General features: G+C 35.0%; 1 protein-coding gene across 6 annotated transcripts in view; it reads right to left on the bottom strand.

Annotated features, from left to right (window-relative positions):
* LOC136409365 (latrophilin Cirl-like) overlaps positions 1-14,857 on the bottom strand; it is a 63,450-nt gene extending 48,593 nt beyond the window's left edge. For 2 of the 6 annotated variants that reach the window (XR_010752176.1, XM_066390807.1), the window contains exon 1: positions 14,472-14,857. The gene's annotated coding sequence lies outside the window, so the exon portion shown is untranslated. The remainder of the gene's footprint in view (positions 1-14,471) is intronic. The other 4 variants (XM_066390802.1, XM_066390804.1, XM_066390801.1 and 1 more) reach the window with 2 other exon arrangements.

Here is a 14,857-nt window from a genome sequence, read left to right as displayed (position 1 = left end):
TTGATATTTAAAATATTTTGAGTGATTCTAAAGCTAGTATTGACTATTCACATGACAACGTAATAGGAAAACCTTGTTAAAATTCAATTTATATTGAAGTAGAGATATTACAGTTTGACCAAGCCGCATTGACTAGATCAATATTCTAAAAACAAAAATATGTCCCACATAGTAGCTGCATAATTTTGATTGGGTCCTTTTAAATATTGACCCGCAAGGGATATAATATTTTGCTTAACATTCCATTGAGTTTATTTTAATGAACATTTTATTAAAATAAATATTCAAATAGATTTGCAGAATGTTTTTCCAACTTCCACGCCTACATTGAAATGTAATGCTGAGTTTAAATCGATATAATAGACACCTACCATTCAATTCCCAATCTGTGCCCTGAAAACTTGCTAAAACGGGTAGACCATGTTACGGGTTTTTTCTTTTTTAGACTTTAAATGAAGTCGAGACCACCAAAAGGCTTTAACTTATTCCAATTAGATATTGAGGATGAAAGATATTTAAATTTCAGAACCAAAAACAAAAGGAATGAGTGGCTAAAAGCTGCTTAATTTGGAGCAATCTGAAAAGGCAGTTCTTAATGATATGTCAAAACATTCCTTGTTTAAATTAGACCGAATCAGGGGATCATTTACATTGGCAACGATGCGATGTAAACAATTGTATGTCATTCGCGTCCCACAACGAGTTCTTGTTCTTTTGTATTCGTCTTCATATCGGTTGAGAGTTGGTCTTTTTTCTGTCTCGTTATTCAAAATATTGCCCGGTTGGATGAAAGACATATATATTTCTTATTTTTTATTCTGCGAGCTCATTTTTACAGGATCAAAGCTGCGTATACGGTCGATTTCGTTTCGTTAGTACTTTGTGTTTCCCTGAACAGAAAAGCAGAAAAGCGAAATGTTGTCGCTAACAAGCGATTCTAAGGGATCGACGAATACTATATTCATAGATTTCTTCTGTATTTCATTGTGTTCACTGAATCTGGCTCAGGTAAAAATAAGTGATTTTCCAATCGAATAAATTTTATCTTTATCGTATTTCTTTTATAAAACTTTTTAAAAAGATACATTTCCCGGACCTGTCTGACTTGGCAAATCCAAAATTTTTTTGTTATTGACAAATATCTGTATTTACATATGTATAAGTCTAAATCCGACACAGATTAAAAGTCGGGATGGTCTGCTCGAAGCTGCAGATCTAAATGTAATCTCCCGAAAGTATTAATCTTCAGAGTAATTTTAATAATTCGAGTGCCTGCATATTTTCCGCAGAATTTTAGGGTGACAATTCATACACATACTCGACAAAAAGTCCTGGGTTTAGGAGTAAACTTGAAAATAAATTATCGCTCTCCCCATCTCCTCCCTGATCCGCGGGGAGAGAATTGTTTAGCTTTTATTACTTATAGCAGTGTCGTCTCTCAGCGTCACTTTTCTACTTTCACAACTTCATGTCCGGGAATAAATCAGGCCCTAATTTCCCTCTGTGCTATCACATTTTTATGAAGAAAATATTGACCTTTTTGTCGTGTGCGCTACGTACCAATTTATTAATTTTTTCGCACGTATTTATTAACTAAAAAGGAAATCCTGAAAATTTAATATTTAACAAACTTTTTGCATTTTTCAATTCGCCTCGAAATTCTACGAACACGTATAATTTTATTTTCGATATTCCGATTTTCACCGATTTTCGCAATATTACAATAACATTGCTGTTCTTGCACTTCTTAGGGAAGTTGCTCCGAAACTATTTAGGGCAAAGCGAAACTGTGACACTTAACGTTTCAAGCCGAATTTAAATAATTTATTTTTAATTAAACAAAAGATTCAAATTTTGGCAGAAATAACGTATTTGTATTCACTTTGAGAACTTCATATGATAGTACGAATACCATTCGGAAAAAATTCGCTTCAAATCGAACAATTTAGAAGTTATTATCCCTGAAATTCCAGAAAACAGCCAACTGTTTAGGGTAGTATCTCAAAAACAGTTGAAAATTGGAGTATACCAAAATAACTCTAAACCAGGCAAGTCTACGTAGAAAAATAACGAATATATCATATACCAAGCACTGTAAAAAAACCGACCGTGGAAGCTTTACGACTCATTATATCAAATTATATTCTACAATATTATCCGGTGTTAGTAGTGATCAAAGGAAATTTTTTCTTGACATTTTATCCACATCTACGGTGGATTTTATCAATAGCGATGAAGCGATTTACCGAGCATGTCAATGACGATTGATGCGTCAAAACTGAATAATTCGTCACATATATAGTGTCAGCATGCGCGTTAATGCGCATATATTAGTGGTAGGAGGAGCTTTCGCGCACCTTCCTCTAATTTGAAGGCCATAATTTCTTTTTTTGCCCTATTTGAAATTGTTAACGCATTTGAAAATCTCGATGGCAATTCTGATTAGTCTAGGGTAGTGAGATGATCTAAGATCTCTTCAATGAACAAGGACATGATCACCTTCTGGAAGTACGAACACCGCCATTGCTGATCCTTCTGTTTACTCCAATCTGCAACTTCTTTTATACTCCATGATCCTAGAGTTTATATACATATAGCAAAATATCTAAAAATGATATCACAGGAGGACAATTTTTAATAAAAATTGAGAAAATTTCGAAATTTGAAAAATATCTTAAAATATTTTTGAAAATCCTACTAAATTAAAATATTTAGAGACATGTAAGAAACGTTTTAAATTGAGAAGCTGACGTAAAATCCTTGTGGAAACTACTGGAAAAATAATAATTAACACATTTTCAAGACAAACTGAAAAATAGTGAAAGTATGTATTTTCATTTTTTAATTCCTTTAACGGTTGATTGTAAAATTAGTAAATATTTTTAAACAATTCGTAACTTCACACTTTGGATGTCGATATACCCATTTTCCGTATGATGAGTGATTTATCGCATTTTCCTGCCTCGTACGCCTCTGTCGAAAGTAGCTAAACAGAGAAACAGAGCTCAGATCATGCCATGTTAGTCATCCATGTGGCGGTTGTCCTCTTAAACCATTGTTATCAAAATGGTGACACTGGGGGGTGCAAACAGTGAAAGCGGTATAATATGTTTATTAACTGTTTTTCATTTCAGCCCCTTCCGCTTTGCTCCCCTGCCACTGAAAAATAATTATTCCTAAGACCCTTCATGAAGAAATATATTAGAGGCATGTGTGGCATTATGGCTTGTTAATCCGATCGAACGTTTTCGCAATATGGCCAGAATAAAATAGTGGTGTTCTATGTGGATAAAATCCATCAGGAGATAAGATTTCTTGTACCTTTGTTTTCAGTTCGTCTTGTATAGGTAAATCCGTGTAAATTACGTTGCAGCAAGAAGGTGCGCATGCCAATTTAGGCACAAACTCTGATAATGGAAGGGCAGTATTGGCCTACAAGACGAGCATTTAATAAATCGTAGTAATGGAAATTAAACAGGCTTTCCCGAATTTGCAAAGTATTCTTGAATTAATCAGGTCCTTGCGCGGTATACGGTGAAATACGTACGCTACACGGAAATTATGGATACAGTTATTGCTATTCGTCATTAAATTTGCATACATTTAAATAGTGCCTACGGCGCACTTTTTAAATTAAATTTAAAAAGAAAATGAAACTTCGTTTAAAATACAAAACATAGGCCAGGAGCGGGCGGGGAACGAAAATAATTTAAAACTTGCCATTAATCCCGCGTGGTTTAAATTATTTTCAACTCGAATTTTCATTACTTTTTCCTATGGATAATGAAAAGAGGGAAGCAAGAAAGTTGGGGTGAAAGGGTTGATAAGTTTGTTACTTTGAGGCTTGAAGACGTGTTAAAAATGTCATTGAAACAGATCAAATACCTAAAGGAAACGCAATTCACTAAGAAGTTGAGAACATTCTAGTTCGTCTCTGTGGACCTCGGTAATAAGAAAGCCTGTTTGTTATTAGCTCAGTTCGGTCATAACGATTGACATTTTATTGCGCCTCCATAACGAAATGGCATTGCACAAGTATTTAATAAATCATAGAATACCCTGCCTTGTATATACCTGATTGTTTTACCTCGCAACAAAGGAATGCCGCAACACTATATTGTAATTAGTATGGTGGCGCCTCGAACTAGGAACTTCGCCGTGAGTAGGTAGATGTTGCAGAAAGCTCTAAGACAAGATAGAACTGCAGAACAACCGTTACTTTAAGATGAAATAACTATCCAAACAAATTTATGCATTTATACAAAAATATCTCCGACTACACTTACGTGTCGGCGAATTTTTATAAATACTGTTGGCGCATTTATTCCACGCATTCATGGTCCCCTGATGTATAATACGAAATTAAATAAAATGTGTGTGCAAATCGCCAATGCGCGAAAACGGTATTTGGTTAAACCAGTCAAATATGGATAACAATAAATATTTTAAAATAAATAGGCTGAATTTTACTGCTGCCTGGTTCAAATCAAACGTCTATTTTATTCTCGATGATTTATTTCATTTATCATTTCCATAATAATTTTTAAAAACATTTATTATTTTTTGAGCCTATAAAATTCAAAATTTTTCGATATATGGTTTTCCGCTATCGACAATTAGTTTAGCAGTTTATCTCGAACGGGTCCTAATAATGCTACTCGAACTTTATCAGCCACAAAACTTCTGTGATTTCTATTAAGCTGCCTGTGAGATCCAATTTATCGTTGATAAGAGAGTTAAATATTTGAATCAGCGTTAGACCCATCGCGTGATAAGACATGATTAAGGCTCGAACGACCTCTTCCTTTTTATTATTTGTCTCAAATTATGTTGTTCGAGATTAACATCCATTGTAAATAGTGTCGTGAATATTAATAACTCATCGCGCGCAAAATAACAAGGCCGGCCATTTTAAGCTGGTTTTTCAACCGTAAAAAAAATTAATGTTGCAAGATTACCCACGAACCCCAAATATCTGTGCCGGCCTCCCTTATATATCCAAGATCAATCATTAATTTCAGCCCCCGAAAAGGGCGTTATTTCATTTTTCCTTAATATAACTTTTCCTAACGATGCTGATAACGATCACCCGGAAAATACTCAGACCAAGAAAACTAATCCTCAAGGAAACCTTAACAGCTAACCTGGCACAAAATCTAATTTTCTTTCCCTACCCGTAGCGAACCTTCAAATGTATGAAATCTATTTTTTATTCCCTCATTTTTATATCTTTGTATAACAAGGGGATGTCGCTTCTCGATATAGTCTACCCCAACTCGGAGGGGTGAAAAAACTGCTAAGAGTGTCCATCATTCTATTTACTCTATTCGGGTTTTTATTTACATTTCAGTGTATCGTTTGAGATTCGCTGCACATGACTGCATAAGAGTGGACGCATATGGTTTAAAATTTAAGCGACATATTTCTAATGTAAGTTACCAAAATTTTCTGATGCCATACATACCTCAAATATTTACCTGACGATAAAGCGGAGCATTAGCTGTTACCGGGCATTTATCGAACATCTATGTATATTGACGTTTGAGCCCAAAACCAGTCACATTAGGAATTCACAGGACAATATTTAGTCTAGGAAATGGGCGATAAAGGCATTAAATAAATACATTGAAAACTTAATATTTACCTAGTGAACCGTTTATGGTTCAAACGAAATTTCATCACCCCAGAGGTTTGATTTATAATATTTACAGACTTCATCCTGCCTCGTAACGCGGATGGGATTGAGAGGTGAATACAAAGTACCCCAGACAGGAACACGAATTATTACGTATTCCATCCAAAATCACGCCACCCTACGGCCAATCCATACGTATAAGTCATAATTCTATGATTTTCTGATAAACATTTTGAACATAACCGATTTAGAAAATTCTTTCTCTGCGGACGTGCTTACAAGGTAGTATGAAAGTTCTGAGAGTTTAATGCACATCTAATGACTTCGCATTTTCTTTATAAGAAAGTGCGTTTTTGTCGATTTTCGGAGCACCATATCCTCTAAGCATACAAAGATTTTGTGTACATTAAGATGCTGTTTACTGGGAAAATGGATATTTTGTTTGCTAATGTGCGTGCCACAGAATTCCTTTAAGAATTTTCCCTCTTGATACATAGTTTGAGTTTAAGCTCGATTAATATTGGTCGATTCAAAAAAACACGCCTAAGTTCAATTTTTTCTTCCACAATACCACAATACAATTATTATTGTCATGCAGTTTTTGTTTTTCAACAAATCAAAAATCTTCGATTCCTATCTCGTCTCCAACCTCTCTGAATATTTCGAGATTTTAACCTAACCTGAACCTGAAATATGATGCATTTTCCCGGGCGAACATTTTCGATATGTTACTTTCTATTTTAAGCAATTCAGCACTTCCGTCAAGTTAGGCGCATTGTGTGTTGCATAATTGTTTTCACAGTACAGGATCATTAATGACAGCAATAATCATTGATGATTGAGCCATTAAGTTAATAGAGTAATTAATAAAGTCTATGCAGAGCATACTCTTATGTAAATTCCCTTTTTCTTCGAGGAACATGTGGCATTTCTCTGTCGTTGAAAGTGGAAAAGCTCTCCTTCTGTTTTTCCTGAAATTATACCATTCTTTCTCGGTTTCAAAAACCTTAGAAAAACTAACAAAAGATAAGGAAGGGATTTACGTTAAGAATACATTATCGAAACCCCAGACGCCCAACAAAACATCTCAGCTGGAAATATTCTTTTTATGTCGGATTTACATTTAACTGGTTTCTGTTACCTTACAATATGACTTCTTATGAAGGGAAACAAAAGTGGTGCCCAGATGTTGAGATTTTTCGGGTTGTTTGGGTGTAGCAGCGAACCCAACAATTTCGAAGAGATTTTCGGATTAAATTTGTCTTTGATTTAATACGCATTTATTTATTACTACTTCGTGATGGAACCCACCCAGAGGTTACAAACAGCGGACTATATTTTTAGGGCAACCTTCGGCCATTTTTTTTATGTCGCTACAAAGGGTCACCACCTTTCTTTGAAATTAGTCCACTCACTCGGATATCTTCACCAGCCGTTGCAGTGGATCCGTTCGAAATTGCCTGTTTCGGCAAAACGGCACAAGAAGATACGGCGCGAAGAAGAAGAAGAAGAGAAAGAAATCGGTTTATACGGCCTTGCATCTGTATATACCCAGAGTGACCTGGTCGGAACGACTTAAATGCGGAGTTGAACGTCCGAAAGTGACCGAACAATCCAAACATTATAATTTATGAATAACAATTCTTACCTAAAAGTAATTAAATCCTATCACCTGCCCATTATTATAATTAAATTATAGGCAGACACTGCTACTGCATAAGCATGTGTGGTATTGATACATTTCTTTCGCCTGTTACGTACTCAATTAAAATGTTAAATGAAGCAATTTTTTTCAAGAAAACTTGCCTGGAGTCAATACTTCACTAGTAGGAACGCTATAACTCGCGAATAACCGTCATTAGAGGATAATGTTAGGACGTCGTTACTACCAAAGCCGCCATTCTGCATCGGTATCATCATCAGGAGGAAAACTTTATGGAAATACCAGAAAACCACCTAAGAACTAATTTCGCGGTTTCTTCCGAAAGATGCCTCAGCCTCAGCAAGGTAATGACAAGGAAGTTGTTTTTGCTTTATAACGACGTATTAGGTACATTGAGTTACCGATGAAATTACCTTCCTAAGATTATTCGATATCGATTATCGTATTCGTTTCTGAGAAACGAGTATGTACATACCGAGACGGCCAAATTCCCGAATAAATCAATTAAAATTGCAAGGACATTTTTTAGTGGAAATGCTTAAAAACGTCAAATTTTAATATTAGTAGTGATTTTTTAAAAATATGATAAACAACTGTACAGGATCGCCCATGCTGTTTCTTAGGGAATCGCCTTTGCGAGGATTCTAAGTCATCGGTTCGCCATTTTTTATTTGGAATACTGATAAAATCTACTACACATGAATGACCCTGTGTAGACCTGTCTGTCAGGTCAAAAAATGCAATATTAAATTAAAAGCAAAATTTTATATGTCGGGGCCCTTCTTGTACATTGTAAACATATTGTAAGAGTAACTTATGTATGTAGCTACAAGTTAATGGATGGTGAAAAATAAAAACAGAAAAAGCTATCAAAATGTCATTAATTAGAGCAACTTCACTTTTTTAATACAACACATAATATTACGTTTCAAAAAGCAGTAGCGTAACCTTGGTTGAAAATATAAACAGTAGAGTATTAAAAAATCCATTTGTTAGAAAGCGTGTTTAAAATTCAATCAACCTGCAATAGTCGAGGCTTAAGGAAATTATTATATACAACCCCTCTGATCGAAGAGCTTTCAAAATCCGGTAGTTTTCAAATATTGCTGCTTGTAACTTGGCTACTTTAGGACTTTTTATATGACCCTGCAATGATATATTAACTGTCAACCACTCTTTGAAAAATGTATTGCCCAATAGGCATTAAAATCAATTACATCCTAGTCCATTCCCCCCGAAATACTAGAAAAGAAAATGGTTACAACTTTCAGGCTTTTTGTAGGTTGGTTTTTATAAGAATTTTACACTTATTAGGCCAACTATTTCTTATGATTCGATAATGGTATTTGACGGCCTTTGTTCGGACGATTTACTTTTTTGAACAGTACTATTGTGATTCTTCACACTCAAAAGTGTGTAAATTCATAAATTTTCGAAAGTGGTCAGTTATAAACAACTTCATTTTAAACACAATTAAACAAAAAGACAACACGAAGTCCAAGGTATCGGAATAAAAAAGCAGATACTCAGATAACCCAAGAGAGGAATGAAAAACTCAAGTAGGTATTCAACCATTTTTGACTAATGGACTTCGAGATAGCTTAATGCTGTTAGCATGTTCGGAGTACAGCTCACTATCATAAACAGATTAACATTTTTTCAAGATTTAGTGTCGTATATCTGCTTTCGACTTTTTACTGTAATGGTTTAATGGGTCTGTCCTCCTCGGAGAGATCATTCGATGGGTTGGACGCCTTAACTTGATGTCGAATAGCGGCCGTGTAACTTGACTTAAGTGAATTTTACTCCAATCAGCAAATGGAAATTGTAATATAAAAAACATGTTTTAATACGTTGCCTTCCCCGAAATAATCCCACAAATGGAGAATTCGCAGAAGTGGCGCAGATGATAACGTTATGCGTTTATCCTGAAAACATCTCATACCTTACGAACATTTTTTCACTACTTTCATTTCCCTACATCCCGGCTTTTGTCTTATACATTTTACATTGTTTCTGGTGCGATAGCGAATGCTTTTTTGGAAGATGTCTTACTCCTGGAAATTGAATATGCTTCACAACGCCTTGCTCAGTTTTTCCATTTTTCAAGCAAGTATTGAAATACCAGAGCGTCGCCTCATATATTTCTTACACGGGGAAAAATCTTTCGCACTGATTAATTAATCCATGGTAAAATATCATTGTCATTAAATTAATTTAATCTTAATCTTCGGGCCCATTTACCATTTTAATTTAGAGCGCCATTTTAATATCTTTTGTAAACCTGGATACGTGGGGAGTTTCTTGGGAAATTAATGCTGTAATGGCATTAACGACACTGAATAAATAAAGGACCGGCGTGGTGCAAATGCATACCTTAAACAATTACCCACTTTAGGTACTCCGGAATCCACGAAAAGAGGGTTAACAAATTTTCCGCAATGTAAACTGACTGCTAATGTATTATTTACATTTGCACTTAACAACATTTCCTCTTAGGGTCTTGCTAATTATTAATAAGGTGTACATAGCTCGCTAAACTCAGTTTTTCGTACACCTGGATTAGTAGATTTCAAAGCGACTGTAAAAGCTCTATTTATATATCACGTTGAGCCTGCGGAGTGTTCGCGATTGCAGAGATGACTTTAATTTCTAAAAAGAAGACCCTCTAATCCACATCCATTATCCGATATTTCTATATCAAAAATCGGTTTATTACCATACTTTTTTAAATATTATATGGATTTTTTTGCGGGTTTCATTGCCGTCCTGTCAACAAAACATTTTCAACACTTACAAAAATTTTGTTGACATCTATGTGAGACCTGCCCACAGTTAGTTCTGACGCATTTTTATATTTTACGTAGACATTGCTGTAACCCTTCCTAAGGTCACCAAAAGGCTAGTTGAGGTTAACAGATTCGTATAATTAGTTTCGTAAAGAAACAGAATATATTACAATACATATACATTTAAATAAGTTATAGTGATTAGCATTGGTTATGATGGCCATGTATGATGGAAATCATTATGGAACCCTTTATCATCATGGAAAGGGTTTTGTTAAAATGTCAACACAACTTTTGACACGTGGAACGTGCAGCATTAACAATATTTTGTTTTGCAACACGGCGGTGAAACTTGAGGATAGTGCAGGTCAGTCGATCAAAGTTGAATATAAAGTCGAATTAAGCTACGACATGCATGCAGCAGACAAAAGGATTAAGGATGAATTCAATAACAATAAATATTTGAAATCACTCGAGAGTCATCATTTATATATAATTCCGGCTCCCAACAATGTTATCATCACACGAATAGTACAACTGCAAGTCATCAGCATATTGATGAGAATTCAAGTGCCTCATATGACTGATGAAATCAGCAGTGTAAATTGTGAAAAGCAACGGGTCCAGAATGCTACTCTGGGAAACTCCTCTAACAGTACATGCAGGCAGTATGAGACATGAGCACATTTTTTCGTTTAGAGTAGACAATTTCATCACCTACTTTAAGTAGAGTTGGTGTACTACTATAGTGTATAAATTGATTATTAAGGAAGTGTGCAACCAATTGTTTATTTAATATTAACCTCTGTGATACTTTTAATATTATAGAAAGACAATTTAAAAACAAATTTCCAGTTTGAGGGAAATCACTGGTGGAAAATGCTGGAATTAAGGATATAGGTCAAATGAGGTAACAAGCGCAACCAATCACTTTCCATAGCATTAGACTTGACACTAAATTGGAAAAAGTGTAAGATAGGAAAAGTAGAGGTCTTAATTTACAGGCGGTATACCATTTAGCTATCTCAGCGTTTTTAAAAATGATTTTGAATTACTTTTGAATTAATAAGTAAGGTAAGCTGCTTTCCCTGCCTAATCTAGGTTTCTGCCAAAATTCTCATCCATTTGCAATCATTCCCGAATATATCACTCTTTTTTTTATAATTGGTGAGAAATTCCTCTAAGAGGACTCATCTTTACCTGATTTCCTTAGGCAGATTCATAACTAAAACATACCATATATTATACCACAAATGACCAGGTGCTGATGGGCGACATTTCCAACATCCAGCATTCCGGGATAACAGGTGAGATCAACCCTTTATTTAACTATTGGTAACATCAATCAAGGAAACCCTAAATTATAATAATATGCTGAATGTTAAAGCTCTGTTACACGCCATCCGAAAATGCAAATATTCGAGATGGAGCTCATAACAATTTTCAATATTTGCCATACGTAACTGGGAAACGAAGGATGATAGAATTTCCTTTGTAACGTCAACGCAGTCTATGTTCTAATAATGTTTTAGTTCCAAAAGCACTTTTGGGTTCATTGACGAACTGAGGAGCAGTTTCAAATGTAGAGGTTCAATTTTTCCGGAAAACCTGACTTCTCACAGTACTCTATTGTGTCATGTTACCTGGATGAGAAGTCCTCTTATTTACCGAAAATAATGATAATGAGCTCTTTGGGGTTTATTCAAGAGTCTCGTGAACAATTAGTTGTGTATTGTCTTAACAGAAAAGCAAACGTTTAAATTTTCTTTGGGTTCATTGCTGTTCCACGTCTAGAGATATTTTTAATTAAAAATTTTCAATGTTCTCTATTATGAAGAGCGTGCCCTCAGGATATTTAACTGTATTCAAGGATTTGCTCCATTTGCCTGTTTATTCTGCCACCAATCAAGCAAAAATCTATGGAATGTTTTCATCGCATCCAATATGGATCCTTTATTGCCCCACAGTTTAGCACAAATGATTTATATTTGCTACATCTGCTAAAATTGAATTAAATTAGCCAATAAACTAAATTAAGGGAATTATTACAACTACAACAGGCTGCTACTTCCACCTCGTTGCCTCGCTCTCACTATGGCGAAGCAGTAAATTAAGGCGTAGAAATTAGGGTATAATTACTTTAGGCAGCTGCTTTATGACAAGTATATCCTGTCATCTATTATCGTCAAACTTCTATACCCATAGTGAGCGAAATTGCGTTTTTATTGTTAAATATTTATTTTATTAAAGGGAGAATCGCTCTCCGAAACACGTATTTTGATAATTTGAAGCTGGCAATATTGTATAATATAAATTAATGTAACCTATTTTTGGATAACGGCTTCAAGCTTCCTCTTTTCGACCGTTATTTGTAGTTATATAAATTGATGAAACGTTTATTGCAGTCTACGTATAAAAATTGACTATTTAAAATATTCGGGAAATCTTTCTTAAACCCTTTCAGAGAGACCTCCAAAATGCGGAACACGAAACATTGTTTTTCTAAATTTTTCTATAAATATCCGACTGTTTCGTCGAACCGAATTACATTGTTTCAACTATATATATCAAATTACCCCACTGCGAATAGGTGAATAACATGCCATTTCATTGTAGTATAAAATCGATGTTTTATGTACTGTACACGTTGCCTTTGCTCGATTCCACCAATTAGTGTGATGATAAATTAAACGGTTTTATTTAAGATATTTGCGAAAGAAATAATAAGTAACAAGCCGAACACCTCCCAAACAGCAGTGAAGCGAAATTGTTATAATTTAAATTTATAAATTGAAGTCATTATTCGTAATTTATGTATATGCTGAAGATAATTAATTGTCCCATTAATTTTGTTTGGAATTTGTTTGATATCTGTGAAATTGTGATATGAGCTCGTTTGATGCCCTCCACATAGATGAGATCAGTGGCGCACAATGGGTCCTATTTATTTGGCATCAGGCGTTTCTATATATTTTTATTACTTCTTCGATGGTTGTGATAATGGACCGCGGGGTCTTCAAGAACGCGACTTAGATCTTGAGTGCGGAAAATTTTCTCTATTTATTATCCACCACTGTCTAGTTTATTATCACCAATAAACTCGATTCATCCAATCAGCAAGTAATTTTTATGCTTCAGGGTGGCATTATCGCATTTTTACAAATTTTAATGACCACCACTTTATCATTCGCTTTACTTCTTCTAGTTAGTGCACTCTATTTCGAATATGAAGTTTACAAAGGAACGGTTAAAAAACTTAACCAAATTACGATGTACTAAAGTAATAAGAAGTTGAGCGAACACCACTCCACAGATAATGGGAATTCATATTTCTGCTTCGAAACAATTCTATTTGTTAAATTGGATAGCTTGCATTGCGTTTCTCGGAAATATCAAATCTAAATTTACTTGAACAATCCAGGCAGGTAAATGTTTTAGCAATGTAGACTTAACAACTAAACTTTTGTTGTTTAATAGCGGTTTGTATTTTTATTTGTCTTAAGGATAAGGTTTGATTAAAATTAATGGTGCGATATTCCAAACAATGTTTGGATATTATTCACTTGGTGAATAGGCAGGTGCAGTTTGTTAAGGCGAAACTGTAACAAGAATTAATCGCTTTTTTGGTTGTATTATGAGAAATTGCGCTAGTTTCTGGAGAACATTTTTCAACTGCGAAGTTTTCTTGTACGTGTGTACTGCTGTCATGAATATTTAATATTCATTACCTTAATGTATCCCTTACACAAATGTTGTGCTTCGTACCCAATAAGAATTAGTTCCGCTTTTATTTACCCTTGCTCGTTGTGAAACCCAGGTAAATGAACTTTTACTCCCTTTAACAACGAGAATGCGACGCTTTTAAACTTAAACTGCAGGGTTATGTTTTACTACTAATTTGAAAGTTTAAACTGCCATATTATAGAGTAACTTTTTAAGTGCCTGTTGTTTCAGTATTACCTATTATTTCAGTGCGACGTGGGATTATCTTTTATGGGCAATTGGATGAGAAAATGACCATCCTTCGTTCACTATGAAGATGTTACCATCGAGCACATAAGCTTGGCAAAGCGAAAATCAGAAGAAAGTGTTCGTAAGACGCTAATTATTTTATTTTAGGCCGATTTTACGGAGGAACGCACGGTAAGATGCCTTGAGCCACTGGTCGAAATCACCGCTATGCCAAGGAATGCAGGTATCAAAATCGAGTTTAATATTGGTACATCATATTAGTCACGAAATCTCTTGAGCTAGTGCTTTGGATTGCTTGTGAAACCCTTGAACGTTGCTTGAAATCGCTTATATAGGGTCGTGTACATGCACTCCAATTATTGCTACTTATGACTTAATTACCCAACTATACAGGAAAAATGCAAAGACTTACCTTAAAGGGTACTGAAGCACTTTACCCCATAAGTTGAAAAAAATCTAGAAATATAAACATCACTCGTCACAGTTTTTCACAGCACTTTTTTACGTGTGCCCACGAGAAATAGCGTTAAATCCAGTTCTGGTCGTGGTGCATCTTTGATATGGTAAATACCACCATGAAGAAGTGGACTGAAAGCGGAGGCCAGATAGTACTAAAGAACCGCAGATTTGAACTGTTTTTCGCACGCACGGTGTGTATTCTGCCGCTACCGACAACTGCGAGAATTAAATAAATTTTCTTTATCTTTTATTAATCTGTTTTGAAATTGTTTAGTGCAGGTACGGTTCACAGACCAACTTCGACGACTCAATACACATACTAACGACGACGATGCCAGC

The sequence above is a fragment of the Euwallacea similis genome, chromosome 6 (genome assembly GCF_039881205.1).
Source record: "Euwallacea similis isolate ESF13 chromosome 6, ESF131.1, whole genome shotgun sequence".
Classification (NCBI taxonomy): Eukaryota; Metazoa; Arthropoda; class Insecta; order Coleoptera; family Curculionidae; genus Euwallacea; species Euwallacea similis.
Note: the sequence above shows the minus strand (reverse complement) of the source record. Positions and strands in the feature narration are given on the sequence as shown.